Source organism: Vicugna pacos, chromosome 6 (genome assembly GCF_048564905.1).
Source record: "Vicugna pacos chromosome 6, VicPac4, whole genome shotgun sequence".
Taxonomy (NCBI): Eukaryota; Metazoa; Chordata; class Mammalia; order Artiodactyla; family Camelidae; genus Vicugna; species Vicugna pacos.
Genome location: NC_132992.1, coordinates 55,259,324 through 55,271,932, shown reverse-complemented (window position 1 = coordinate 55,271,932; position 12,609 = coordinate 55,259,324). Strand labels below are relative to the sequence as shown.

Sequence of the window (12,609 nt, the reverse complement as noted above, 5' to 3'; positions counted from 1 at the left end):
AGCTGCAGAATCCATCGGCCCAGCCAGGGTCCTGTTGCAGTCCAGCCAAGTGGATCTAATAGAGGTACTCCCCCAACCAGTGTCCCTCAGTAACACACACCTCTAGCCCCTATGTAAGTCTGTTTCTGAGACCACATCACAGAAACTCTGCAATGTCATTAACGTTCTTTGGCCCAATTGCCGTCTCATCTGTGAAGTCTTCCTGCCATGTCAGGGTTCCATACCCCTTTTCTGTCCTCTCATGATGTCCCTTTCCCCATCACAGCACTGCTCTCACTGGTTATCCCCTGTACTTGTTTGTTTCCCCCACGGGAACAGAGAATGTGCCTACCCAGTTTGCCTATGTATCCCCCTAGTACCTGGCAGAGAACAGGCTCATCTCTAGATGCATCCTTTGACTCATGTCTTTTTGAGCATCCCTCTAGATCACCCTGGAAATCACCTGAGACTTCTTTGTGAGAAGAAGAGTGGTGTGGAAGAGACTCCCCTGATGGGAGCGATGGGGGCATTGTCTCTGGCTCCCTGCCAGCTGGGCACCTCAGCTCGAGGGAACGGGATTTTTCCCAGAAATACCATGCAGTCCTCATGTGAGAAGAGAGTGGTGTAATGAAAGAAAGTGACAAGTGATCCTTCCCAAAGAGACAAGGGAATGGAAGGAGAAGCAAATGGAGCAACCTGTATTTAAGCAACATCATTGTGTGACCCAGAATAGTACCATTTCAGGACCTTTTCATCAAAAAAACCGACTATGTGTATACACCCTTACTTTATATATGCTTTTCTTTCCAGTGAAGTTGGGTTTTCAACTTAAAGTGTTTTTAAACAGGCTTTTAACCAGACAGAAGGAGCGCATTTTTCACGTGTTTCTCGCCTGACAGTTTCCCCGGGGATCCCTGAGTGAAGAGAGCCTGGCTGATCCTAGACTTTCTAAATAGGTGGGCTGTGCACTTACCTCTGACACAGATGCCCTGCTTTATTTGAGTTCAGCTGTAACCAACTATGAGCATATGTTTAGAAAAATATGTCTTTTTAAGGCATGCTTAAGACGGTTGAAGCATTCCTTCTTCCCTCAGGAAACCTAGGAGTGAATTCCTCGCCATTGAGGAAAAGTCCAGGAGAGAAAAGGGCAACCAGTGAGGGGAGGAAACCCAGGGAGCTGGTGGGGTCAGATCTGGAAAGACCAGCCCCCAGCCTCGAACCTGCAGTCACCAGAAATCAGAGAGAACCTGTTTCTTTCTTTCATTTTTTTTTCCTGAAAAATACTATGCAGAGCTTCTCCTCTGAGCGTCCCTGCACCCCAGGATTTGGGATAATTGCATCCCACCTCTCCTGTGTTTGGGTGCTAAAACCTTGCAGAGTTGGGTTTTTAAAGAAAGCAGGCTTAAAACTGTCAGCAAGAGAAGAGAAGAGAGAAGGCCAGATTGCTCTCACGCTTGAGCCTGTGGGCCAATTGGTTTGTAATTGGATTGGTATGCAGTGAAGATAGAGCTGTCTGGGGGAAATGCTCCGTGACCCTTCTCTTCGGGGGACGTTCCTCCTGACACTGCTCCTCAGTCCAGCTCCAGCCCCCAGTGGGGGAAAGGCAGAGAGACCCTGTGCACTCACAAGATAGAAGGACAGCAGGGAATGCCCCCAAATAAACCCAGAAATCAGAGCACACATTGCAAGGGCTGTGTCCAAAGTCAGAGCCTGCGGGCCAAGGAGGAAGCATGGATAAGAGAAGGGGAGAGGAGAGGCCTCCAACAGGAGACTCACAGCAGCCCCTTCCTGGGATCCGAGGGAAGTCTTTTTAAGAAGATGAAATTGCTACCACTTCTCTGCCACCTTAGTTGAACCCAGAGGGCCCAGCTGTCAGACAGTCATACAAATTCCATCTTAAAGGCCTGCATCAGCTGCGGAAGCTGAAGAATATAGGGTTGGTTGGGAAGAAACAGATCTGGGTTCTAATCTTGGTTTTGCTACTTCCTACTTAAGAGATTTTTAGGCAAGATATTTAACCCAACTCAGTTAGCTCAGTTTTTGAACCTATCAAATAAAAATAATAATTTCTACCAGAAGGCAGATTTAAAAGGAACTTGAAAGTTGAGGAGCCATATTGGGTACCATTCATTTCAGTTAGCATTGTGCCCACCCCCTTCCTGTAAGTTCCCCTTTCTCTCAGGTGCTAGACACTTGGGAATTATGTATCCCAGATTTCCTTCCCAGCAGGTTTCTGGATAGGACATGTTTAACAATAAATTCATTTGTGGGATGTTTGTAAGGTGGGAGAGAGCAAGTGGTCCCTCTTCCTCTGTCAGCAGTGGCAGGGTGTGGGGGAGACTGAGCGTGAGCTCCAGTAGGTGTGACCAGTAAGGCAGTTGGCTGGTCCCCTTCACTGCCAGGCCCCAGCTTCAGGGCTGTGGGTCAGGTGGCATTTCCTGCAGATTCCTGATCTCAGGCGGCAGCCTGTGCTGGTATCACCTGAAAGCTGGGAGTAGACCACCTGACTTTCTTGACCCCAGGCTTTTCCACAATCTAGTAAGCACCGCATTCATCTTCTGTTACGGAGCAGCAGATTACCCCAAATTTAGCAGCTTAAAACAACACCCCTTTATCACCTCACAGTTCTGGCCGCCCCAAGTCCAGGCTATATTGGGTTCTATGCTCAGGGTCTCACAAGGCTGAACCCAAGATGTTAGCCAGGTTGGGATCTTATCTGGAGGCTCTGGAAAGAATCTACTCCCAAGCTCATTCAGTATGTTGGTAGAATTCATATCTGTGGTTTTAGGACTGAAGTCCCCAGAGCCCTGCTGGCTGTCAGCCAGAGGTCTCTCCAGCTCCTTCAAGCCACCCACATTCCTCCTCATGTGGCTTCCTCCAACTGCAAACTAGCAACGGCATGTCAACTTTCTCTTACAATGTTGCAGCCAGTGACAGGATCCTTCATGTTGAATGCCCTTACACTTTGACTCTCTTTTCTGCTCTTGGCTGAGAACACCCCCTACTTTTAAGGGCTCTTGTGATTAGATCATGCCACTCAGGTAATCTCTCTTAAGATAAGCTGTGCCATATAACATAGCAGAATCCCAGGAATGATATCAGAGCATATTCAGAGCTTCTGGAATTAGCCGGGGAACAACCTTGGGGGATCATTTTAGAAATTCTGCCTGCTAGATCACCTAACTCCCTCTATTAAATCATATTCTGCTCGAAAACTTAGAGGAGTTTCTGTTTTCCTGTTCTGAACCATAAGTCACCTGAGATCACTGTCTGCAAACTCTGACGTGGAGAAAACAACTCTTCAAGTTATAATGGTCTTACCCTTAGAGCATTCTGAACCCTAACCCAACACGTCAGTTCAACAATGAGTTAGCAACAGTCATGTACCAGGTTATGCTGTATTTCAGGGAATCAAAAAAGAATAGGAAACCTTACCCATGTGGTCTACTGGGCAAAATAGACACATGAATTGAGGATTTCAATGTATCATCAAAGATGGTAAGAGAGATTAAAGTTCAGAAGTGAGTATCACTTATTTACTCAAGAAATATTGATTTGACATCTACTCAAGGTCAGGCATTGGCTTAAGTTCAAGTGATTTAAAGACCACTGAGGCAGGTTACTGCCCTAGAGAATCTCATGGCTATAGTGGAGGAGTCAGATATGCAATGGTAATGAAATGCTGCATTATAACGTTTAAAACTTTTGCAGTTACCCTACACTATGCTAAATACTTTGCACACATTATCCTGTTTAAACTTCATCTTAAACCTGAGCACTACATAGTTATTTTCTAAATTTTACAGAGGAGGAAACTGAGACTGAAAACAGTTGTCACCTCTCTAGGAAAAGGGATATCTGAGTTTGCAACCAGATAGACTCAGTTCTATCCCAATATTGTCTCCTCAACTTTCAAGTTCCTTTTAAATCAGCCTTCTGGTAGAAATTATTATTTTTATTTGATAGATTCGAAAACTGAGCTTCAGTTCTCCAAGAAAGAGGACAGGTTCTGGCTGTGGATAATGTCTAATGTCTAATGGCTTCACTTCCCACATCCAGAACCTGTCCTCTTTCTTGGAGAACTATCCTTTGAATCTTCTTTGCACACACAAATGGAGAGACCAAAGTGCCTGGGAGTGCACAGTCCTGCAGGGCAGTCCTTAACCAGTACTGATGGATGTGAGAGTCTGAAAAACTCTTAGTTTCTTGGCCTTCATTCAGGACAACTCTGAGGCTTGATTTATAGAGTTAATAAGTTTGCCTGCAGATCGGGTGAAAACCACCCTCTGTGGGACTCTGTGATCGCACACTCACTGGGCTTCCTCCCCTCCCTGCCCTCTGCCCCCCACCCACTACTTTTCTAGTTTCCCTTGGGAATTTCCTTACAAATATTTGCACATAGATCTGAGAATCTGCCCTAAGACACCCCTGCTTTGATATTTACACTACACCGCTATGGGAACCCAGAGAAGAGAGTGATTAACTCAGTTTGGGGAAGTTGGCAAAGACTTTACAAAGAAAGTTATATTTCTGATCATGAAAGATAAGCAGAGGTCTGTCGAGGTGGGCAAGTGGGAAGAACAGTATTCCAGGCAGAGGGAATTGCACAAAAACAGAGAGACAGGAAAATAAGGGCCAGTCAAAGGATGGATTAGAAAATTGTATATAGATGGAGTGGAGGGCCTGCTAGGAGCTAGAGAAGCACTAAGGAATACTAGGGGAGGATGGACCATGATCAGACTTAGGCTTTAATGTAAAAAATATTTGTCGAGTGCTTACAGTGAAGGTAGGAAACCATCCCAGGGATTAGGGATATTGCAATGAAGACCAGCCTGGTCTACGCTCCTCACTGATGTACAATACAATCCTTTTTGGCCCAGCACAGTAACCACTGAATACATGTGCCTATTTATATTTAAATTAACTAAGATTGAAATTTAGTTTCACAGTCACATTAGCCACCTTTCAAGTGCTCAGTAGCCACATGTGGCTGGTGGCTATCACATTGGACAGCACAGGTACAGCACACCTGCATCGCTTCAGAAAGCTCTACTGGATGGTGCTGGTCTAATCACATGAGAGAGCTATGAGCTTTCCTTCTGGTTAGTTTGTATGTGGCTATCACCTGTTTAGTCTTTTCTAAAACTCACTTCTTGTTCCTTTTTTTTGCACAGAAGAATCTGAGCATTCTTTTGATTGCACAGCCGGGCCTCTGCATAACCACCTGCATTTGGCAATCAAATCGTAGTGGTGGTTGTCAAAAGACCGGGATTGCAGAAAGCCCTTTGAAAATGCACGTGGTCCTTTTATGTGCTGGATGAGGGAGATGTGCTCACACCTGCCTAGGGAACCCAAGTGGTGGGACCTACCTGCCTTAATCTGTTTACCTTGTTTATTCTGAATGTTTGTAGCTTCAAGCACATCCTCTAAAAGCAAAATAATACTCATGAAAGAGGCACACATTGAATTCCTCACCTGGAGTTCCATCATTTCCAGGGCTACAAAAATGAAAGTAAAACAGCCACTGGCAATAGTAATCTCTGAAATCTGTTATGGTAATTAAAGTGGTTTTTTTAATTACATGATAAACTAATAGGAACTGGAATTTGCTTTGAAGAGCCATTTTCCTTCTTCATCTTAACATTTTCTTATGAAAACCAATGAACAACAAAGTTCTTACTGATACACTAGAATAAACCTATCATAAACATAAAAACTGAGCTATGCAATCAAATATTTTCATCAGTGTCACTATAGAGAAATTTAAACCTAACAATTGTGAAGTATGCAGTCCAAAATTAATGACTATGACATTCAAAAACTAAATTCACCCAAAAGAAGCAATTTAATTCTCAGTTCAGAAAAGATTATATGTTTCCCTACTTCTGGCATGATACAGCTTTCAGGCTCCAAACAAACACCGCTGACCTTGTGAAAGTTTCCCTCTTTATTATAGTAATAAGAGGAGTTAGTTATACATAGGAGAAAATGCTATGTTTGAAAACAATAAGATACCAACTTTTCTTGACGGTGAAGCCTTCATGAGGAGCTTAACTCATTCAGCTTTGTAAGACTTTTAGTCGTCCTGATTTATACTGAGCTGGTGAACACTGGTGGACCAGCTCCTGAAGGCCTGGAGCAGCTGCAGGAACTGGAGGCTGAGGAGCCAAGACTGTACTGTTTAGGGGAGAGAGGATGACAGCCTTCTCAATTGGATTGCTTTTGCGGATAGTTGGCTCTGCTTTGTTTCGGTGTTTTGTGTTTGTTTTTGTGTAGTACTTGGTTAATTCAGTCGCCCTGGCATCTGCAGGCAAAAGGATACAGGATATTCCCAGTCTCCTCTTTGTCTAACTCCCCAAGTCTTGGGGGGCGATAATGACCGAGCTCTTGGAGTTCTCCAGTTGATTATGGAGAGGTGCATTGTACTCACGGTAGATTCTTGCAGCCCTGCCACCGGATGAAAGGCAGGGCATGAAAGCACCAGCAGAGCAGGATCTGCTTTTCCTGCTCTCACATGCCATCCAATAGGGACGGGCTCTCGCCTGATGGCGGCATTCTCTTGTTCATGTGTGCCGGGTTCAGCTGAGAGTGTCGGATCAGCAGGTGGCCTCGCTAATGGAACAGATTCACTCATTGTTTGTGTGTTTAATGAATCATTGAGTTACCCATCAGCAGTGAGCAATGGAAGCTGTTCAAACAGAGAGGCAGCCCAGCCGGGAGGTGGTGCCGCCACCCCGCCCCTTTGAAGCCCGGCTGGCCCCACCAGGAGAGCGGGAGGCTCAGGGGTTACTCCCTCTGGTTCCCAGAGAAACTGGTAGCGAGAAGAGGGTGTTGTTTCTAATTGGATGATGAAAGTCAGCTCAGGGGACAGAGACCAAAGGGCTAAATGTAGAAGGGGAGGAAAGGAAAACATCTGAATCAAAGGTTGAGGTAAAACCAAGAGACAGGTGCTGGCAGTGAACCGTGGGATAACCCCCCCCCCCATCCTCAGGAAGCATCCAAGTGGGGAAGGTCCAAAAAAGTGAGAAAAAGCAAGGCTGAGGATTCGGAGGCTGATTTTCTTACAAAAGGTTCATGGTACAGTGGACATTCTCTGTCATATCAGGAGGCAAGGCTGACCCTTCTTTGTGGGATTCCCACGTGTTGCACCTGGCCTTTCCTGCGAGTAGGATTTGACCAGATGCTGCACCAGGATTGTAGTTAATGGGCTGTGCTTTCCTTCCTTTCCCCAGAAATAGGATTTTGTCTTCATCACCATTAAAAGTCTGAATTTTAAGCAGATTCTTGGACTGGTGGCTTATATCCATCAGCTCATTCAACTTCATCACCTGTCTTATCCCAAGGAGCTTTTCCAGAACTGTTGCCTTCACAGTGATGCTCCATGAGTTTTCCCAGTTCAAACTGGGGTGTGTGTACTGTTCTAGTGAACACATCATGACGAGGTGTTTCTGATTGGCAAGCCTTTTCTAGATCCTTCCCAGTGCTGTCTGAGGATCAGTTAACAGACCCCTTCTTTCAAGTCATTTGTCTGTACTTTTTGGGTCATGATTTCCATTATCTTTCTCTGGATTTGGCAGAGCTGTAGGTAGGTGCTGAGTGTAGGAGTTCTTCCAGATCTGATTGTTGCTTTTTCTTGTTTTAAGAAAACCAACACAACAGACAAAGCAAATAACCATCTTGACAGCAATATGAGCTTCTATCATGGTCTGCCTTATTTATTTATTTATTTATTGACCACAGAGCACATCTATTCATGGGTAAGATCCATGCCATGGAAGTTGGCCAGGAAGTTTTTGCCCTAATATCTTCAGTAGTTATCTTGAATTTTCTAAACGCATCTCCCATCATTCTGCAGATCAATAAGGCTCACTTTAAAGACATGACACTTGAGGCCATCAGATGCAATTTTGGTTCCTTAAGCCCTTGAGAATATTGTTTCTTGTACTTCTTACACTGAACATACCTGATGCTGAACCCTTGTGTGATGATAAGTCAAATACATTTTACCTGCCTTCACTAATCTTGGTCCTTTTAAGACTTTCACATCTTCCAAGCAGCACGTAGCCTAAACAATAAGATGTTCAGGAGAGTTGTTTTCCAGGCACTTGGAGTCAGCTGTGTCTAGTTCAAGCTGAGCTGATTAAGATGGACTAAGGCCACCGACCCTCTGACTGGGCGTGCATGAGTGTCCTCTCTGTGACCTTTGACATCAGGGGGCCGGAAATCCCACCCTCAGATGATGCTGAGCGCCTCCACGTTGGAACGTGCAGAGGCCTGTAGTTAGTTACACCTGTGCATATTACAATTACTGCACCTTTTTCGGTCACCTTGCCCCATGCTCCTCATGCCCCCCATGCTCCATGCTCCCCACACCTCAGATCACCCCGCTTCCTTATTCGTCATCCCATAAATACCCCTAGCCCTTCCTCTTTGCGCAGGCAGACTTGAGATTTGTTCTCCTGTCTCTTCCTCATTTGTCTGGCTGCCTTGCAGATAAACCCTCTCTTTACTTTAGACCTTGGTGTCTCAGCATTTTGGCTTGCTATGTGTCTGGCAAAGTGAACTAGGTTCAGTAACACAGCTTTCTTACCAATCTGTCTTAGAAAATGGATCAATGACTTTCTTTTTGGCTCCCCTTTTGCTACTTTTGCGGGCTGTGTGTGTGTGTGTTTTTAAGGTACGGGACCTATGAGAGAGATGGCAGAGTATGGTTTGGGGAGGAGAGCACTGTGCTTTGGGTTAAGAAATGTGTTTCAACTCTGCCCCTGTCCCAGGAGCACCATGGGTCACACACTCCCTATGGTAGAGACTGACTCACTGTTCACCAAATCTATATCCTTTCCTCCTGAAACATAGCACAACCCAGTTTCCAGCCTTCCTTACAGTCAGATGTGTCCATGTGATAAGTTCCGGCCAACAGAATGTGGACCAACGTCAGGCAATTCGCAGTCAGACCTGGATCTTAGTCCTTCTAGATGGTCCTCTCTGTGCTCTTTTCCCTCACCTTCAGCTATTGATGCATAGAGTTGGCCCAAGATCACAGATCTCTTGAAAATTCCCTTAGCCCTCAGGGTGGCTGAGGAGGGCCACTGACGTGCACAGCTGGGCACCTCAGCTATAAGCAACCTCCTCCATTGACCTTGGTTCATAGTACAGACATTAACTCCTTCCACCTGTGCCGTAAAAACCTCAAAGTGAGAAAGTTTTCCAGTGGACTCTGGAGTTCTTTCCAACCCTGTGATCTCAGATTTGAAGCCATCACCTCATCTATACTTTCATCCCTGGACAGAGACGGGATGCTCTTCCTGTCCCTCCAAGATCTCCTGGAGGAAGGAGTGGGACTTTTCTCCATTACCCTCTCATTCAAGGACAGAGAGAAAAGGGGAGATGATAGAAGAGAGAGAAAACAAAAATCTGTCAGAGCCTACCTACCAGTTAGCTAAAGGAAAGAAAGCATGATATCGGGGAGACTTGGGCCAGAGAATGAGAGTGTCCTTTCGCATCTGGCTGGTGGCAGATCTTTGGGTGATAAATCCTGAATAAATGAGGGGCCAAAGCAGTGACAACATCTTCTATTCCCTTAACACATCTCTTGCCGTGGGTTTGTACTTAATCAAGCCAGCCTCAAATCCTTTTAGAACTGAAGCTACCAGCTGGTCCCAAATGAATCTCCATTTCTGTGTCCTCGTCAGTAAGGCCTTTTCTTCAACACAGAGGAAGATGTGAAAGCTGTTACTCCCTTAGGCAATGTCACTGCTATTTGAAAAACCAAGATGTATGTACACACATATGTCCTTTGTTTATATAACTTACAGTACAATTTTCTGATTCTGAATATGTGTAAAGTAGAATGTTAACTCCTCCTAGATGTAGAAGCTACACCACATTTCCCTGTGGTAGGAATGAGTGCCAACCCTAGAATGACAGGGTAGCATTTGGTCTGTAACATGAAAGTCAAAGTCACACTCACCATTGGGACGATGCATAAGTGGTCTACAAAGACGCTTATAAGCCCCTCTTTTTTACAAGGTGGGTGAAGGATAATTCCACGTTTTTAATGTCTTTTTAAATTTTTGAAACATTTATATAGTGTTTATTATGTAACAAGCATTATGCAACAAGCATTGTTCTAAGTGTATTGTTTTTTTAATTGAAGTATAGTCAGCTACAATATGTCAATTTCTGGTATACAGCATAATGTCCCAGTCATGCATATATACATATATATGCATATGTAAGTGTTTTTACAGATATTAATTAGTTTAATTCCCTATGAAGAAGATGTATTATCACCCCATCTTATAGGTAAAGCAAATGAGGAACAGAGATGAGATTAGCCGGTTAGTGGCAGAGCTGGGATTCAGACCCATGCAGTCTAGTGACATACTCTATATGCTCAGTAACTGTACAGCACTGCCCAGTGTTTTAAATAACTGACCAGCTCTCATCCATGTTTGCCTCATACCCCCAAATACTCCACTGCCCTCCCCTGATGCTCACCTAGGCCATACCTGAGCTTACCAAGAAGTTTGAAGTGTGATCCTGGCTATGAAAATCCTTCATAGCAAGTATGGCCACTGAATGTAAGCTCTTGGTGAAAAAACTAATTTTTTTCCTTATAAAATTTAATTCTTAATGAGACGTAAATGTTCAAACTTCCACTCTCTATGGAAAATAGAAACTTATTCTACAGCTTTGACTTTGCCTCTGTGATTTTCTCATTGTTGTGGAATACAAGTCCATGAGACAGTACAGTTGTGCCATATTTTAAAGACTAAGTGCTCAAATGTTCAACAGTATTCAGGAGTACTGCCTTTTTGGTGGAAGTGACAAAGACTGCGGGTCAGAAGGTCTTACTTCCCTCCATGGCATTACCAAGCTTGGCTGGTGGAGACAGAGTGACAAAATCTCACCTCTCCAGGCTCTGTTTTCTCATTTCTGAAGTAAGAAGGGCCAATTAAATGCATCCTAGGGCCTAATCCAATTCTTGGACCATTTTGTTTGGTTTTCTTGAGGGGGAGGAACTTAGGTTTATTTGTTTATTCTTGATGGAAGTACTGGGGCTCAAACCCAGGACCTTGTGCATGTTAAGCGTGCGCTCTACCACTGAGCTGTACTCTCCCCTTCTAGGACCATTTTGAATTCACTGTTCCCCTAGCCCACAAGATCCCTCATGATCTGGCCTCTGACAAACTTTCCAGCCTCATTGCGTGTTGCAAGCTCACTCAGCTGCAGCCCCGTGGGTCTCTCTTCCATTTGTTCCGAAACCCTAAGCTGCTTCCTATCTTAGGGCCTTTCCACTAGCACTTCTCTCTGCTGGGAAGCCCTTTGCCTGCATCATCACCTGATTGACTCTTTTTTTGTCATTCAAGTCACCGATTAACTTTTTTTTAAACTTTTTTTTTATTGAGTTACAGTCATTTTACAATGTTGTGTCAAATTCCAGGGTAGAGCACAACTGATTAACTTTTTTAATGAGCTTGTCTCCAACGTTTCCAGCTAAGTTGTTCCCCTAGCCCAGCACTAACTCTCCATCAGTCACCCTAATTTACTATCACCTATCGCCATCTGCTATTTTCTTCTTTATTTATCTGCTTATTTGTTTATAGTCTGTCTCTTCTCACTAGGTATCACACTATGAGAGTGACATTGTCTTTTTCATCATTTTTGTCTGCAGTGCCTACATTAAGAGCATAGTAGCCATTGAGTTCAGCAAGTCCAGGGCTGATGACAGAGGCAAAAACAGTGCCTGGATCTAAAGGGAGTAGGATTCCTTTCTGAAGTCACATCATGAAGTAAAGGGATTGCTTAGTGCTACATTTCCCCTTTCTTGATCAATTTAGTGATTTCAGGGTAAATGTCAGGGTTGCTATGCACAGACCCATGTCTCAAGAGTTGGGTTTGTACCTCCTTTCTCTCCTGCTAACCTACTTCTCATCGACAAACCATGACTCTTCAGTGACATCGTCTCCACTTATATTGCCTGCCTAACAAGAAGAAAATAGCACATCCACCTGAGACCAGCCCCTCCCCGCTGAGGACAGCAGCATAGTCACGGTTCTGCAGATTCTGGGCTTCAGGATCTGAGTGAGGGAGGTTCAAGTCTAGTGGCCAGAGGGCTTGGAGAGTCTGGATGTGGATCTCTATGTGGTGTTTGTTCCGCCCATGGAAAGAAAGGGTTCCAGGGTCCTGCTACATCAGTTGACCGAATGTTAACTGAAGCTGATTCATTGCTGGCTGCCGCCCTGATGCAAGGATGTTGCGTCTCTCCTAATGGAAGAACAGGGTACCATACCAGACCACAGTAAACATCTGCCTTTGGTCTCTGACCAGCCAGAGAAAGCCTCTGAGGCTTAAGGAAGCCATGTGGAGTTTCTGGGAGGGACTGCTGTGGAAGCTGCTCTTCCCAGCTCAAAAGGGAGAGTGGTGCTTAACTCACAGCTGGAGGCAGAGCCCCACCCAGGTTAATCACCTGGGATTAGAATAGAATGAAGAGGGGTAACACTAGTGAAGTCACAGGGCAGTGTCAGAGTGTCACCATCTGGATTTCCAGAGTGGGAACTGACCACCCCCATGTCAGGAATCAACACACCCATGGCCAAAAGATAGAGTTCACGTTATTGTTTTTAA

General features: G+C 44.7%; 1 long non-coding RNA gene and 1 pseudogene across 5 annotated transcripts in view; one reads left to right on the top strand and one right to left on the bottom strand.

The window, feature by feature from the left end:
• LOC116280972 (uncharacterized) overlaps positions 1-12,609 on the top strand; it is a 382,863-nt gene that overhangs the window by 211,849 nt on the left and 158,405 nt on the right. The gene's annotated exons all lie outside the window — the stretch shown is intronic.
• LOC102531579 (small ribosomal subunit protein eS1 pseudogene) lies at positions 7,252-10,431 on the bottom strand (annotated as a pseudogene).